Raw genomic sequence first — 15,771 nt, 5'->3', positions numbered from 1 at the left:
AAGAAAAATGTATTTAACAATAAAACCTAATTGTAACTACTTATTTCCTAATAATAATATAACTATGGGCGGCACGGTGGTGTAGTGGTTAGCGCTGTCGCCTCACAGCAAGAAGGTCCTGGGTTCGAGCCCCGGGGCCGGCGAGGGCCTTTCTGTGTGGAGTTTGCATGTTCTCCCCGTGTCCACGTGGGTTTCCTCCGGGTGCTCCGGTTTCCCCCACAGTCCAAAGACATGCAGGTTAGGTTAACGGGTGACTCTAAATTGACCGTAGGTGTGAATGTGAGTGTGAATGGTTGTCTGTGTCTATGTGTTAGCCCTGTGATGACCTGGCGACTTGTCCAGGGTGTACCCCGCCTTTCGCCCGTAGTCAGCTGGGATAGGCTCCAGCTTGCCTGCGACCCTGTAGAAGGATAAAGCAGCTAGAGATAATGAGATGAGATGAATAATATAACTTTGTAAATAAATGCAGTGAACAGCGCCATCTGCAGGATGCATTGATTACTAACAGAAATCAATATTACATTCCTTCATCAGTTACCTGTTTATCCTGGGAATACAGGCCATGCGGCATAAATACACCCCATATTGTGCCAATCCACCTACCTGTGTATTTTGAGGTGGGAGGAAACCAGAGCCCCCAGAGGAAACTCATACAGGAAACGCCACACAGATAGTAACCTGAGCTCAGGATCAAGCCAAGGACCCTGGAACTATGAGGAGGCAGTGCTATCTGCTGCAAGACTGTACCATCCATGAATGTGTGTGGGGTCAGAAATTATTTATTTATTTATTTATTAAAACACTGCACGCTTAAATGTGTCCTTTTTTTCCAAACTGTAAACTAAATGATATGACTGTGCTGTGAAGAAACACATCAATGACAGTGTTAATATTGAATTTTTTAGCAAATTTATAAAAATTGCTATTTCATGGGGGGTGATGGAGTGGTTAGCACTGTCACCTCACAACAAGAAGGTCCTGGATTCGAGCTTAGCGGCCAATGAGGGCCTTTCTGTGTGGAGTTTGCATGTTCTCCCCGTGTCTGCATGGGTTTCCTCCGGGTGCTCCGGTTTCCCCTACAGTCCAAAGACATGCAGGTTAGACTAATTGGTGGCTCGAAGTTGACCGTAGGTGTGAATGTGAGTGTGAATGGTTGTTTGTCTCTATGTGTTAGCCCTGCGATGACCTGGAGACTTGTCCAGGGTGTACCTGAGATAGGCTCCAGCTTGCCCGCGACCCTGCACAGGATAAGCAGCTACAGATAATGGATGGATGGATGGATGGATGGATGGATGGTATTTCATGGGTTGAAAGTGGTTCAACATGCCATCTACTGATTGGTGCACTGATTGTGCACATCCTCAGAAATTAACGCTACACCTCTGCAAGATGCATTATGCACATGTATGATAGGGCAATGTACGGGCAATATGGGGATGTGACATGACAGGGTTGGTAGGCGTGTCAAAAATGGCAGAAATTTTTGAATACCAGCTGTGTGACCAAGTCTGCAGTTATCTGTACAATGTGTACAATGTGTCATTGCCACTGTAAGTAGAGTGTCAAACACGCTTGTCAACTTATAGTTTACATCATGCAAATCCGCAAGTACTCCAGTAACACATGTAGTCCATTGGCAAATATGTGAACAATTACCAGCAACCAGCATCCATTGCCTCCAGAAGGGATATCTGGTCATATGGTTGTTCTTACATCTTCAAGCAGAGAAGAACTCTTCAATTGGGTTCAGAAAAGGAGAGTATGCAGGGAGAAGTTGTATGATCATATGGGGATGTGTTGCAAACCATTCATTCACAAAGCAAGAGTGGTGGAAGGCAACATTGTCCCAAATGAAAACATAGAGTCATGTCAGGCCTCAACAGCTCTCTCTTTCTTCAGGTGGAACTAATCTTTCATTCAGTGCATGCAGAAATATGATGCGGCACTCTGTACTGTATTGGCCAACAGTTGATATATGGCAAAGGGCACCATCCTTGGAGATGGCTGCACACATGATGATATTGACATCCCTCTGCTGTGGCAAATATGTGCCTTTGGCCTCTTTGAGCCATGCTTGCAAATAGCAATTCAAAGCTGGCATCTTTTACAGACGGACAATAACCGCTTGCTGATTGAATAATTTCACACAGGTGCATTGGAGAATCATAAATATGTAAGTAATTGCTAGTACCTTTCAGTAAAGGCTTTCCTTTAATCCAAGAGAGTGTTTGTTCTTTGGATGAGAGATGTTTTAACTACACAGTAAAAAATGGAGTGTCAATATTGCAGTGTAAACCTATTTTCCTCTGGATAGAGTAGTTATAACACTATGCAGAGTAAAATCGTCTAAATAGTAGTGTCAAAAGTGAGAGTTAATTCCCACTTGCACACAACGACAAAATCTACTCTGCAGGGTGATGATTCCCCGCGAAAATACAATATAGAGTCAGATTAACTCTGAAAATCTTACACTATCTATAGTGTTAAATATTTTTACACACCTCATTGTTAATTTTGACACAAAATAGAGTAAAATTAACTCTAAAAATCTTACACTGGCTATAGAGTAAATTTTACACTGATTTTGAGTGGGACCAAATGTTATCTGACAGAGAGTTAAATTCAACTCTTAAAGAGTAAAATTGACACTATGATTTTTACTGTGTATTTTTAAAAAGGGTATAAAAAATGTTTGAAATCAAAGGAAGTGTGAACACATTTGCAATAAAAATACTTCTGCTGTGTTAAGGAAATGATGATGAACAAGTGGATCCCAGTTTCATTAAGTGTGTCTTAGAAATTGAGAAATACTGTAAATGTTATGTTTGGAGAAAGGAAATTACTGCATTCCAGCATAAGAACCTTATCCCATCTGTGAAACATGGTGGTGGTAGTATCATGGTTTGGGCCTGTTTTGCTGCATCTGGGCCAGGACGGCTTGCCACCATTGATGGAACAATGAATTCTGAATTATACCAACAAATTCTAAAGGAAAATGTCAGGACATCTGTTCATGAACTGAATCTCAAGAGAAGGTGGGTCATGCAGCAAGACAACGACCCTAAGCACACAAGTCGTTCTACCAAAGAATGGTTAAAGAAGAATAAAGTTAATGTTTTGGAATGGCCAAGTCAAAGTCCTGACCTTAATCCAATTGAAATGTTGTGGAAGGACCTGAAGTGAGCAGTTAATGTGAGGAAACTCACCAACATCCCAGAGCTGAAGCTGTTCTGTACGGAGGAATGGGCTAAAATTCCTCCAAGCCGGTGTGCAGGACTGATCAACAGTTACCGCAAATGTTTAGTTGCAGTTATTGCTGCACAAGGGGATCACACCAGATACTGAAAGCAAAGGTTCATATACTTTTGCCACTCACAGATATGTAATATTGGATCATTTTCCTCAATAAATAAATGACCAATTATAATATTTTTCTCATTTGTTTAACTGGGTTCTCTTTATCTACTTTTAGGACTTGTGTGAAAATCTGATGTTTTAGGTCATATTTATGCAGAAATATAGAAAATTCTAAAGGGTTCACAAACTTTCAAGTACCACTGTATCTTTACATGTAGAATTTATTATTAATTATTAGATGTAACATCATTTTCCGAGAATACGTGTTTGGATAAACGTGTTCAATAAAACAATTGATTTTATGTACATGGTGTATAATACACCAAACAATGAACAACACAGTTCTATAGTTCACAGTGTTTTCCATAATAATAGATACAGTGAGGGCCGGGGAAATTGGACACTTTATTTATATACAATTTAGACATTATATACACATATCTAATACATTTACAGTCCATAAGCTACTAAAGTTACTGAAGTTGCAAAACAAAACTGATCAAAACTGAAAAGGTGTGTGTATATCAGTGGCGGCTGGTAGTCTTTCAAACGGGAGGCTGGTCGGTTACGATATTTCCAGATTTTAAAAGAAAAAAAAAACATCAGTTTTGCCCATACTCTTGCCTCTGATCTGGCTGATTGTTGGCAGCGTCACAAACTGTGAAATAACAGGTTCTTTTGGCCCATTAGCCTACTGTCCAATATACATGATGGTGGTGTTGGGGGGGGTGTGTGTTATATTTTAACATTTTATATTTTAAAATTGTGGCATGTTGTTTAAAAATTGACCTCGGCTGTGTTTTTGTTTAAAAATGTTTTCCAAATTGTAGCTGTGTTTTAATTCATATCCAGAAAAACATATTCCAATATAATATACTCAGCATAAACATTTTAAATAGATTCTATATTTTTGGTCCATCCATGACATATAACTAAAGTAGCCTATTTACTGTTGATGTGGGTCACTTGCTGTTAGCCAATTCACTTTCTCGTACCAGGAGAGCTGAAAGGAACGAGTATTATTCCCTACCTTTTTCACCAAGTCAATTTGAGGCGTTGGTCTACCCTGCTCTTTAATTTTAATTTTTTCCTCAAAAGGAAGACTGGCAAATAGCTTCACCAAAATTAAATCAGCAATGCTTGGCATCCGTGCACAGCTTTCTTGCTAGCTGACTAGCCCCCTCAAGTTCAAGTTCAGTCACTCAAATAAACGAAATTTCTGGAACTAAGATAGCAAACTTGACAACACTATATTTACACTTTATTTACAATGAAAATATATACAAACTAAAAAAGCTGGTAGAAACCGTATGTAATGAATGAAATCGAAATGTAAGCTGATCTCTTACAATACACCACAGCACTTGCGAATCCGCATGGGACTGAACTTATGTTGCCAGATACTGCTGACGTTATCCAGCCCAAAATATGTTCAAAACCCGCCAAAATGCACTTAAAACTGCCCAATCTGGCAACACTGTACCGCTGCCTGTCTATAGTTGAAACGAGCTGTCAATCAAAGAAAATATCCGGCCGCTTTCACCAATCTCCTCGCGGAAACTGCCATGTCCCTCCCATGTGAGGCTCGGAGTCCGTGGGCGGGCATTTTCGCAGTATTTGTCCAATAACCGTCTTGCATTTTGAGATTGAAAAGCGCAGAGCTCTCAAATGCCGTTGAAGTCCACTGAGGCTGGGAGTCCATGAGACTCCGTGGGCGGGCATTTTTGCAGTATTTGTCCAATAATCGTCTTGCATTTTGAGATTGACAAGCACATAGCTCCCAATCCACTGAGGCTGGGCTGCATCGTGCTGTCACGAGGGGGAAAAAACTCACGCACACATTAGGCCAGGGACAGGGGTGATAGCGTTCCGGCGCCGCGCCGGATTTCCGGCGTACCGTGGCCGGGGAAAAAAAAAAATCTAGTTCGCCCATTGTCCTGTGTCATTCTGAGATGCGCAGATAGACAGTAAAGGGAATTCGCATGATACGGAACTAGTGGGAAAAAAGTGCCATGACGGCACGAATTAGACCCTCCGAGGGTCTAATTCGTGCCGTCACGGCACTTTTTTCCCACTAGTTCCAGATCATGCAAATTCCCTTTACTGTCTATCTGCGCATCTCAGAATGACACAGGACAATGGGCGAACTAGATTTTTTTTTTTCCCCGGCCACGGTACGCCGGAAATCCGGTGCGCCGGAAATCCGGTGCGGCACCGGAACGCTATCACCCCTGCAGGGGTCACTAAACTACGGCCCGCGGGCCAGATCCGGCCCGCCACCCCCCTTTGACCGGCCCCCCAGCCCCTCTGCCCCCCATCACTTGAACCGGCCCTATGAGGCAATCCCCAAAAGTGGTCATGGCCTATTTTTTTAAATTGCTTTTTGGCAAATAATAACATGTCTGCATCTTGTATTTTGTTGATTTTATCAATTAAAATTGATATTTAGTTATAAAATTAACTATTCATATTTTCAGAATTTTCGTCATATGCTCGTGATCAAGCAGTGACAGGCAGCACATGCGCAGAGAACTGTCAGTGTTCAGGACAGCAAAATGGCTAGCGGTAAGCGAAAAGCTGACAGAGAGTGCAGAGTTTTTAAAGACCAGTGGACCACCGATTATTTTTTCGTTCAGTGTAAGGACCGTGCAGTTTATCTTGTATGTAAAGAAAGTGTGCCGGTTTTCAAAGAATATAATCTGTGTCATCACTATGAAACCCGCCACAGAGAGTATGCTAGTTTGCGAGGGCAAACAAGAGAAGACAGGATTCGGAGGATGAAATGCGGACTGGCTGCACAACAAAATGTATTCCTTCACCAAACCCAGATCAACCAGGCTGCTGTCTGAGCTAGCTATAAGGTAGCTCACCTACTAGCTACCCATGGAAAGCCGTTTACTGATGGGGACTTTGTTAAAGTATGCATGCTTGCTGTGGCTGAGGAGGTGTGTCCCGACAAGAAGGATGCACTCAATGCGGTGAGTCTCTCCGCACCTACTATGACCAGGCGAACCGAAGATTTGGGGGACAACGTGTATGACCAGCTGAATGAGAAAGCGTCAGAATTCGAGTTTTTTGCTTTGGCCATGGATGAGAGCAATGACGTGCAGGACACAGCACAACTGCTGTGATCTATTGATCTATTGCTCATATTATTATAATTTCACTGTTTTTTAAAATGTATTTATTTTATAGGCCTATTTATTTGACCTTTATTAAGTGCTGCATACAATTATTATTTATATTATTAATAATATCAACAGGCCTACCTACAATTTATAATTTTCCACTCACCTTTGCCAGTGTCAATCATCTCAAATAGGCAGATGTTTCTTACCTTGACAGCTTTGATATTATTTTTATTAGAAAATAAATAAATGGAATATCAGTGATATTTCAAATTAAAACAAAGTGTGAAGACTTGATTACTACTTTTGCAAACCACTAGTAAAGATAAACAAATATGTGCCAGGAATCAAGTGTTGATATAGTAGTATGGATATAGTAGTGGGGATGGCCGTGCCAGGCTAGTAATCTCTACTACACAATGAGGCCTGCTGGTGGTCATATTTGTCTGGGTCATACAATTCTATGTGATATAGCTGACCCGACCCCGGCCCCCATCACAGTCAGGAACGACAATGTGGCCCCCAGAGAAAAAAGTTTGGTGGCCCCTGCATTAGGCGAACTGGGGAAAAAGTTATAATGGAATGATTTCGCACTGTAGTTGGGTTGAGCACATATATTTCTATGATTCTGGATCTGAAATAGCAATGATATAAGGTCGGCTATAACATAAGCCTAGCGCAATTCATCCTACACGATGTTTGTCATTTTTAGAGGAGGCTGAGCCTCCCTCGTTGTCTTAGAGCAATCGCCCGTGGTGTGTGTGTGTATATATAATAAACAAACAAACAATACTGTGCAAAAGTCTTTTTTCACCCTATTTTTTATACAAGCTTTGTTATAAATTTGTGTTATGACTTCTACATTATAGAGTCAGAACAAAAACATTTTAGAGTTCCAAATGTTCATTTTCTAGCACAAAATTAAATGTTACAGAAAAAAAATTATATCTACATATTACATAAGAGACTACTTTTCAGATTAAAAAAAGAAAACATAATGAAGGCTTCTGGGTTTTACTGCAAAATTAAGAAGCAAGTCTGGCAGTCAAAGTATCCAGAAGAACTGTGGCTGGTTCTGCAAGATGCTCAGTAAAGCTGACAGCTCATTTCCTTAGAAAATTGCATGAATTGTACCCGAGACTATTTTTTTTTTAAGCAAAGGGTCATCTCACACCAAATATTGACTTTGTTTCGTTAGTAAGGCTTACTGCTGTTTATAATATTTTTTAATTTAAAAAAATAAAAACAATCCTATCCTGAAGAAAACATTCAAAATTCCCCACTCATTGATGATATGAAGTTGCATGTCAAGGCCCATGGGAGATGGCAATCATTACCGCAATAGTCAATGCGCAGGTGTACATTGTAACTTTGGGAACGTTTCTCATTTCATCAAAATTTGATGATGATGCAGTCATTTTTCAGGATGATAAGGTAGCTCGCCACAGAGCCAAGAGTGTTAAAGCTTTTCTTCAGGAAAGGCACATCAGCTCAATGACATGGCCAGCAAACAGTCCGATTAAAAATTTATGGTGGAAATTAAAACAACTGGCCCATGACAAGGCTCCATCCTGCGAAGTTGACCTGTCAACTGCTATTTGGGAAAGTTGGGACCAGCCTGATGGAGAATATTGTTTTTCATTAATCCAGGCCTCAAAGAATTCAGGCCTTCATTAAAAGCCTGAGGAGGAGTAACAAAGTAATTATGATTTTGTTGTTGTTGCTGCTACTACTGATGGTTTCCATAATTTTTCCTCTACTTGCCACATGAAAAAATATGCCATTAATTAAAATTATATAATTTAATTTGTTTATGTTTCACATGGCCAGAATGTTCAGCTATTAAACAAAAATTGTTTTATTTTATCTGTGATTTGTTTAATTGCTTCAAAGGAAAAAAATAAGATCACTGAACATCCTTTAAGTGTGGTGATGCCATAATTTTTGCCAGTGATTGTATACAGTATAACAAAAACAGAGAGAATATGTTGAGCAAAATATCCAAAAAAAATGACAGCAGCTGAAAAATGCATAGAACATAAGGGTGAACATGTAGATTAGAAATAAATGTATGCACTATGTACAGTGCCTTGCAAAAGTATTCATACCCCTTGAACTTTTTCACATTTTTCCACCTTACAACCACGAACTTAAACGTTTTTTATTGAGATTTTATGTGATAGACCAACACAGAGTAGCACATAATTGTGAAGTGAAACGAAAATGATGAATGGTCTTCAAAAATTTAAACAAATAAAAATCTGAAAAATGTGGTGTGCATTAGTATTCAGCCCCCTGTACTTTGATACCTCCAAATACAATCCAGTGCAATCAATTACCTTCAGAAGTCATCTAATTAGTTAATAGAGTCCTACTGTGTGTAATTTACTCTCAGCATAAATACACTTGTTCTCTGAAGGCCTCAACAGTTTGTTAGAGAACACTGATGAACAAACAGCATCATGAAGACCAAAGAACTCACCAGACAGGTCAGGGATAAAGTTCTGGAGAAGTTTAAAGCAGGGTTAGGTTATAAAAAAATATCTCAAGCTCTGACCATCTCAAGAAGCACTGTTCAATCCATCATTCAAAAATGGAAAAAGTACGGCACAACTGCAAACCTACCAAGACATGGCTGTCCACCTAAACTGACAGAGCGAGCAAGGAGAGCACTGGTCAGAGAAGCAGCCAAGAGGCCCATGATCACTCTGGAGGAGCTGCAGAAATCCGCAGCTCAGGTGGGAGAATCTGTGCACAGGACAACTATAAGTCGTACACTCCACAAATCTGGCCTTTTTGGAAGAATGGCAAGAAGAAAGCCATTGTTGAAAGACAGACATAAGAAGTCCCATTTGCAGTTTGCCAGAAGCCATGTAGGGGACTGTGGCAGCGGGGGCGTGGTCAAGCGTCGGTCTGTGAATGGAGGGCGGAGTCAGGGAAGGTAAGTGGCGGAATCACTGAACCTGATGGGAATTAACCTGTGTTTGTGTGTCTTCCCCAGTGAACGTGCCCTATAAGAGGAGAGGGAGAGCGGAGGAAGGGAGCTTCTCCCAACCTGGATACGCCGAGGAGATCATCGATCTGGTGGCGCTGGAGCAGTTCATCGCTCGACTTCCAGGAGGAACCGCGGAGTGGGTCCAGTGCCATCGGCCAGCATCGCTGGATCAGGCCATTGAGCTGGCAGAGGACCATATGGCAGCCGTTCCAATGGCAGGACAGCATGTCTCCCCTTCTCCCCTCCCCTCTCCTTCTGTTCCTCTCCCTTGCCCCATTCCCCCACTGCGGAGGCAGGGGCCAGCTCCACCCCAGCCAGCCCGCCGCACCCGCGGTGTCCTACCATTTCCTACTTCCATGTCTGTGTCTTCCCCCCCTCAGGTGAGTGATATCCGGAACACCAGTGCAGAGAGAGAGCCTGGGCTGGTGTGCTGGCACTGCAGGGAGCCGGGGTACCTCCAGCATCAGTGCTCGGCGATGGAGGCAGGCGCTATGGTCCGGATCCCCGACACGCCAGGAACCACCCTCGGATCTGGCCGGAGCGTATCGCATACCCGTGAGTATCCAAGGGGATACGTATCAGGCTTTGGTGGACTCCGGCTGTAATCAGACCTCAATCCACCAACGAGGCATTGGGGAGAGCACAACTGGTGAAGGTGTGTGTGCACAGGGATGTTCACAACTACCCTTTCGTGTCGGTCCACATTCTGTTTCGAGGGGAGAAATTTAGAGTTCAGGCGGCGGTTAATCCTCACCTCACCCACTCTATAATTTTGGGGACTGATTGGCCAGGATTTCGGGATTTAATGATGCACTTAGTGAAGAGTGGGTCCTGCTGTAGTTTAGTGGGGGGAGGTCCTGGAGTGGCATTGGTGGGAGCAGCTATCACAGAGCCATCTACGTCATCACCATGTCAGTGTGAGGAGCAGCAGGCTCCTCCTCCCTCTCTCGGGGAATCCCTTGTGGATTTTCCGTTAGATCAATCGCGAGACGAGTCTCTGCGGCATGTGTTTGACCAAGTGAGAGTAATCGATGGTCAAACGCTCCAGCCAAACGCCACCCCGTCCTTCCCCTATTTTTCCATTATTAAGGATAGGTTATACCGAGTGATGCAGGACACTCAAACTAAGGAACAAATAACCCAACTTTTGATCCCAAAGAGCTGCCGGGAATTGGTATTCCCAGCGGCTCACTTTAATCCCATGGCTGGACACTTAGGGCAGGATAAGACACAAGCCCGAATAATGGCCCAGTTCTATTGGCCAGGGATTCGCGGCGATGTCCGTAAGTGGTGTACGACATGCCGCGAATGCCAATTAGTAAATCCAGCGGCCATCCCAAAAGCGCCTTTGCGCCCTCTACCATTAATCGAGACCCCGTTCGAAAGAATTGGGATGGATCTCGTTGGGCCATTAGATCGGTCAACACGAGGGTATTGCTTTATTTTAGTTCTGGTGGACTATGCAATGCGATATCCGGAAGCAGTGCTGCTTCGCAATATCTCCGCACGTAGTATTGCGGAAGCGCTCTTCCACATTATCTCCCGAGTCTGAATCCCCAAAGAGATTCTGACTGATCAAGGCACTACGTTCATGTCACACACACCGCGAACTGTATGGGTTACTGGGAATCAAGCCAATCCGCACCAGCGTTTATCACCCACAAACAGATGGCTTAGTCGAACGGTTTAATCGCACCCTCAAAAACATAATTAAAAAATTTGTAAGCGAGGACGCATGTAACTGGGATAAATGGCTCGAACCCCTGCTTTTCGCAGTGTGAGAGGTCCCACAAGCCTCCACAGGGTTCTCCCCGTTTGAATTATTATATGGGCATAAGCCGCGTGGCATCCTAGATGTGCTGCGGGAAAATTGGGAGGAGGGACCTTCCCCATGCAAAAATGAAATTCAATACATTATTCACCTGCGTGCAAAACTCCACACACTTACACACCTAACCCAGGAGAATTTGCGGCAGACTCAAGAACGTCAAGTCCGCCTGTACAACAGGGGCACGCGCCTTAGGGAATTCACACCGGGAGACAAAGTACTCGTGTTATTGCCCACATCGAGCTCGAAATTAATCGCCAGGTGGCAAGGACCCTTTGAGGTCACACGGAGAGTCAGGGACATCGACTATGAGGTGAGGCAAACAGACAGGGGTGCGGCGTTACAGGTATACCGCCTCAATCTGTTAAAACGTTGGAGCGAGGAGGTCCCCGTGGCGCTGGTGTCGGTGGTTCCAGAGAAGGCGGAGCTGGGGCCAGAGGTTCAAAAGGGAAAATCAGCATCACCCACCGCTCCGGTCCCCTGTGGAGCCCACCTCTCCCCGACCCAGCTCACGGAGGTTGCCCAGTTGCAAACAGAATTTTCTGACGTGTTCTCGCCCCTGCCCGGCCACACCCACCTCATAGAACACCATATTGAGATACCCCCAGGGGTGGTAGTGCGCAGCCGCCCTTACAGACTGCCCGAACACAAGAAAAAGGTGGTTCGGGAAGAACTCGAGGCCACGCTCGAAATGGGCATTGTCGAGGAGTCCCACAGTGACTGGAGCAGTCCGGTGGTCTTGGTTCCCAAGGCCGACAGGTCGGTCCGGTTCTGTGTGGACTATAGAAAAAAGTCAACGCGGTGTCTAAATTTGACGCATACCCAATGTCTCGTATTGACGAGTTGCTCAATCGATTAGGCATGGCTCGTTTTTATTCGACGCTGGATTTGACAAAGGGATATTGGCAGATCCCCTTGAGGGCCATCCTGGGGTCGCTGAGGCGAACTCGAGGCCACGCTCGAAATGGGCATTGTCGAGGAGTCCCACAGTGACTGGAGCAGTCCGGTGGTCTTGGTTCCCAAGGCCGACAGGTCGGTCCGGTTCTGTGTGGACTATAGAAAAAAGTCAACGCGGTGTCTAAATTTGACGCATACCCAATGTCTCGTATTGACGAGTTGCTCAATCGATTAGGCATGGCTCGTTTTTATTCGACGCTGGATTTGACAAAGGGATATTGGCAGATCCCCTTGACTCTACTATCCCGAGAGAAAACGGCCTTTTCCACACCGTTTGGCTTACACCAGTTCGTCACACTTCCGTTTGGGCTGTTTGGGGTGCCCGCTATGTTCCAGCGGCTTATGGATAGGGTCCTCCGCCCCCACGCCACCTATGCGGCCGCATACTTGGATTACATTATCATTTATAGTAATGACTGGCCGCGGCACCTAAAACACCTGAGGGCCATCCTGGGGTCGCTGAGGCGAGTGGGGCTCACAGCCAACCCGAAGAAGTGTGTGATTGGGTGGGTGGAAGTACGGTATCTGGGCTTCCACTTGGGCAATGGGCAGGCGCTTCCCAAATCAATAAGACAGCAGCAATTGCGGCCTGCCCGAGGCCCAAGACCAAAAAGGGGGTGAGGCAGTTCCTGGGGCTGGCTGGCTATTATCGTAGGTTTATACCCAATTATTCAGATGTCACCAGCCCGCTGACTGATCTCACTAAAAAGGGGGCACCAGATCCGGTCCAGTGGACGGGGCAATGCCAGTGGGCTTTCTCTAAGGTAAAGGCTGCACTGTATAGGGGGCCACTGTTACACTCCCCTGACTTTTCTCTCCCCTTTGGTTTACAGACAGATGCATCGAACAGAGGGCTGGGGGCTGTTCTGTCCCAGGAGGTGGAGGGGGAGGACCGTCCAGTGCTGTACATCAGCTGCAAGCTGTCGGTACGCGAGGGCAGGTACAGCACCATAGAGAAGGAATGCCTTGCCATCAAGTGGGTGGTTCTCGCCCTCCGCTACTATCTGCTGGGGCGCCCTTTCACCCTCTGGTCGGACCACGCGCCCCTGCAGTGGCTCCACTGCATGAAGGATGCCAATGCGCGGATCACCCGTTGGTATCTGGCACTCCAGCCGTTTAAGTTCGAGGTGGTCCACAGGCCGGGGCGCAGATAGTTGTGGCAGACTTCCTCTCCCGTTGGGGGGGGGGGGGGGGGTCGGCTGCAGGCCGGACGGCTGCCCGGCTTGAGTCGGGCGGTGGGGGTATGTGGCAGCGGGGGCGTGGTCAAGCGGCAGTCTGTGAATGGAGGGCAGAGTCAGGGAAGGTAAGTGGCGGAATTACTGCACCTGACGGGAATTAACCTGTGTTTGTGTGTCTTCCCCAGTGACCATGCCCTATAAGAGGAGAGGGAGAGTGGAGGAAGGGAGCTTCTCCCATCCTGGATACTTGTGTGCATGTAAGTGTATAGTTAAAAGCTGAAAAGCTACAATAAACGAGTTTTGAGAACTCAGTTCTGGCCTGCCGTGCTTCTGTGCTCCACCCACCTAGAACACTTGCTACAGGGACACAGCAAACATGTGGAAGAAGGTGCTTTGGTCAGATGAGACCAAGGTTGAACTTTTTGGCCTAAATGCAAAGCGCTATGTGTGGCGGAAAACTAACACTGCTCATCACCCTGCACACACCATCCCCACTGTGAAACATGGTGGTGGCAGCATCATGCTATGGGGATGCTTTTCTTCAGCAGGGACAGGGAAGCTGGTCAGAGTTGATGGGAAGATGGATGGAGCTAAATACCTGGCAATCCTGGAACAAAACCTGTTGGAGGCTGCAAAAGACTTGAGACTGGGAAGGAGAGTCACCTTCCAGCAAGACAGTGACCCTAAACATACAGCCAGAGCTACAATGGAATGGTTTAGATCAAAGAATATTCATGTGTCAGAATGGCCCAGTCAAAGTCCAGACCTAAATCCCATTGAGCATCTGTGGCAAGACTTGAAAATTGCTGTTCACAGACGCTCTCCATCCAATCTGGCTGAGCTTGAGCTATTTTGCAAAGAAGAATGGGCAAAAATTTCAGCGTCTAGATGTGCAAAGCTAGTAGAGACATATCACAAAAGACTTGCAGCTGTAATTGCAGCAAAAGGTGTCTCTACAAAGTATTGACACAGGGGGGGCTGAATACTAATGCACATCACATTTTTCAGATTATTTGTTTAAAATTTGGAAGACCATTTATCATTTTCGTTTCACTTCACAATTATGTGCTACTCTGTGTTGGTCTATCACATAAAATCTCAATAAAAAACTTTTAAGTTCATGGTTGTAAGGTGGAAAAATGTGAAAAAGTTCAAGGGGTATGAATACTTTTTCAAGGCACTTTATGTATGTATGGTCAGTAACAACACCGAAAACCTGGGTTCGGAGCAGCATCCAAACATGGCCGCTATGGACTACATTTCCCAAATGCCACAGCGCCCATCCTCTACAGAATACTAAAGGCACACCTGTTTCCCATCCTCCCAGTAATTAGCCTTGCTACTTAAGCACAGCAAACACACACACACATTACGAAGTATCGTTCTGTGTCTCCATACTTGATCATACCAAGCCATTTATTTAGTTCTTGATTGCCCATGATTTTGACCCTGTTTATGCTTGTTTTCCAACTTCTAACTCTCCTCTTATCTTTGATAATCTGTTCACACATCAACATACTCTTGCTCGACCCTGACTTCGTCTTTTGGCTCACGTATTGGATTTGGTTACCAGTTTGTGATGTACCTGCTCTCCCCTGCACCTGCCTCCGTAAGTGCCTGCACCCTGACAGGATACTTCAATATGGATGCAGCAGAGGAGGCGAAGCAGACTGCTCTCAATGCATAGGGACGATAGTTAGAAGAACAAAAACAGATGTAAAGTGAATTAAACACCAGAATGTCACAACAGCTGTTGTCTCACAGGCCCTCCTGACACACCCTGCATCCTCTACAAGTGCAGCCACCTTGACCTGAGAAGTTCCCTGGGGAGGTTTCTGAGTGTAAGGGTTTTCTCCTCCAGTGTTCACTATACTTCACAACTCTCACGGGTGCTACAGAGGAACAGAAAATAGCACAGTTCGTCAATCTCCTCACTGGCAAGGCTGTGAAGTGGGCTAACGCTGTTTGGAATTGTAGTGGTGAGCACACTACTTCTTATGATCGTTTCATTGAATTGTTCAAACGAGTATTTGATCATCAGCCAGAGGGAGTCAAAGTGAGGGAGAGACTACTCATGATTTGGCAGGGAGAAAGGAGACTGGCCAAATACACCTTGGAGTTCTGCATGCTAGCAGCAGGCAGTGGGTGGAATGAACCAGCTTTAAAGGCAACCTTCTGCCAGAGTCTGAGCCCCGATGTTCTCATTGAGCTAGTATGCCGCAATGAACAACTAAACCTTGATTCCCTTATTGGCCTAGCTATCAGACTGGATCACCTGCTCTGGAACTGGCCCTCTTTGCAGCACTCTCCAGCCCTTTCACAACCTCC

The sequence above is a fragment of the Neoarius graeffei genome, chromosome 12, assembly GCF_027579695.1.
Source record: "Neoarius graeffei isolate fNeoGra1 chromosome 12, fNeoGra1.pri, whole genome shotgun sequence".
NCBI classification, from domain to species: Eukaryota; Metazoa; Chordata; class Actinopteri; order Siluriformes; family Ariidae; genus Neoarius; species Neoarius graeffei.
The sequence above is the reverse complement of the archived record's forward strand: the minus strand, read 5'-3'. Positions refer to the sequence as shown.